The sequence below is a fragment of the Otolemur garnettii genome, unplaced genomic scaffold, assembly GCF_000181295.1.
Source record: "Otolemur garnettii isolate 467f Iridium unplaced genomic scaffold, OtoGar3 scaffold00011, whole genome shotgun sequence".
In the NCBI taxonomy this organism is placed as follows: domain Eukaryota; kingdom Metazoa; phylum Chordata; class Mammalia; order Primates; family Galagidae; genus Otolemur; species Otolemur garnettii.
The window spans coordinates 17,505,479-17,508,028 of record NW_003852406.1 but is presented as its reverse complement, the minus strand read 5'-3'; the positions used below and the strand labels follow the sequence as shown (position 1 = coordinate 17,508,028).

General features: G+C 44.1%; 1 pseudogene; it reads right to left on the bottom strand.

Moving 5' to 3' along the window:
• Window positions 1–1,444: 1,444 nt before the first annotated feature.
• Window positions 1,445–1,546, bottom strand: LOC111723440 (annotated as a pseudogene).
• Window positions 1,547–2,550: the final 1,004 nt, after the last annotated feature.

Below are 2,550 nucleotides of genomic sequence, written 5' to 3'. Positions count from 1 at the left end.
GCTCAAACTCCTCCCCAGCTCTACCTCAATCTACCCTTTCAGTCTTACCTCAGATTTCTTCCCAGCAGACCCTTTACTTGAGTCAAGCAAGTGTCACACCCCCCCCCCAAACTCTGCCCTGCCGGTTCCTGCCACTGCTCCCTTGCTCAAGTTTGTTCTTCCCTAGAGTCTTGCTGTCCATCTGACTCTTTCCCTGCTCACAGGCCATTCCATCTGTTTCCTGAAGTTTCTCCAACCCCCATAAGACTAGAACACTTCTTTTCTCTGGAGAATACATAGTATTATTACTTAATGCTCTGTACCTCTCATTTTGTACTTAGCACATGGTTAGAACATGCTCTAATTAGATCATACCTTTTCCCTGTAGCCCTTTCTGTTCTTAAGAGAGATGTTGCCAAAATCCCCAAATCCTTAAGTTATCCCCAAAACAAGAATAGGGCTGAGTGAAGATGACCAAATAGCATGCAGATTCGGGGTTGAGGATGGAGGAGAAGGGCGCCCTATACCTGCTAAGTAGATGAGCAATTCATCTTTGGTCTCAATAGAACTGTGGCCTTCCCCATAGCCCAGAATTCAAATGATAGCTAAAAATGTGAATAACAGATCGGAGAATGCCAAAACTAACTGAACTTTCTTGTGTCTCCTATAACACCCTCAAACGTCCCCTGTAAAAGAACTGGCTGATAGGGCAGATTAATCATTGGTTATGCTGGAACCTGCTGGTCCTGTATCATGAAGGCAACATAAAAAGCTGCTTCCTGATAGACAGTGACACCTGCTTTAGGCATGGGGTGGAGAAGCCTTTTGAGTCTTATATACAGTAAGACACTGACAAGACTGGACAGATGGGGGGAGAAGAGGAGGGAATTAAGGGATTTACCTCCCCCTCTCCTGCCCTCATTTGACTTCTCTGCACTCAGATTACTCACCCTTCCTCTCCACATGGTATTCTCATGTGGGGAAAAGGATGACCACAGTGACCTCAGAAGCAGGGCTTTGCGTCATCCTGGCAGGGGTGACAGATTGCGTTCGGCCAGAGGCGCTGCCTGCTAAGTCCTGATTGTTTGCAGGAGTGGCCAGGAGTCTAGATTTAATTATATATTATAGGCATTCAAGAGCTTAAATTCTATGTGAATGAGTTTTTCCTTTTCCTTTGTTGCCCTGGGTAGAGTGCTTTGCTGTCACAGCTCACAGCAACCCCAAACTCTTGGGCTCAAGCAATTCTCTTGCCCCAGCCTCCAGAGTAGCTGGGACTACAGGCGCCTCCCAGAACGCCTAGCAATTTTTAGAGATGCGGTCTCGCTCTGGCTCAGGCTGATCTCAAACCTGTGAGCTCAGGTAAACCACCCACTTCGGACTCCCAGAGTGCAAGGATTTCAGGTATGAGCCACTGCACCTGGCCTTCCTTTTTTTTCTTTTTTTTTCAATGCAACAGGCTCAATATTTAGTGTGGTTTAAAGTAACAAAAATCAAACTTCTGGCTAGTGTATTACTGAACTAAAAACAGATACTGTGCTTGATCTTAGCCAAAAGGCCAAGAAGTGATATGTGAATGAGTTTTAAATTCTTTTTATTTTATTTTATTATTTATTTTTTGAGACAGAGTCTCACTTTGTCACCCTAAGTAGAGTGCCCTGGTGTCACAGCTCACAGCAACCTCAAACTCTTGGACTCAAGTGAATTCTCTTGCCTCAGCCTTCCAAGTAGCTGGGACTAGAGGTGCCCGCCACAATGCCAGGCTTTTTTTTTTAGAGACAGGGGTCTCGCTCTGACTCAGGCTGGTCTCAAACCTGTGAGCTCAAGCAATCCACCCAACTTGGCCTCCCAAGTGCTGGGATTATAGGCGTGAGCCACTGCACCTGGCAAGTTTTTAATTCTTGTATGTATTTCAGCTTTAGTAGATACTGTTGATTAACACCAATTGGCTTTCTTACCAATAGTGTATGAGAGTTACACATGTTCCACATTCTCATCAATACTGTTTTAATCGTTTATGGTTGTATGTGTGTATAGTGGTATCTCTTTGTTTTACTTTGCATTTCCCTGATGATTAATGAAGTTAACTTATATATTTATTGGCTATTTGAATATACCCTTTTGTGAAGTGCTTATTAAAATCTCTTGAGTATTTACTTATTTCTGAGTCTCCCTCTGTTGCCCCTGTTAGAGTGCAGTAGCACCATCATAGCTCACTTCGACCTCAAACTCCTGGGCTCTAGCAACCTTCCTGCCTCAGCCTCCAGAGTAGCTGGGACTACAGGCATCTGCCAGTGCCTGGCGAATTTTTCAATTTTTTGTGGAAAAGGGATCTTGCTTTTGCTCAGGCTGGTCTCAAATGTATGGCCTCAAGCAATACTCCTGCCTCAGCCTCCCATAATGCTAGGATTATAGGCACTGAGCCACAGCTGCAGGCCTACTTCTTATGGTATAAATTCTTTCCATGTATTAGGTACAAGTCCTTTTCAGATAGATGTGCTGTAAATATCTCCTCTCCCCCAACCATGATTTGCTGTTGCGTTTTGTTTTGTTTTACTCTTTTTTTTTTTTTTT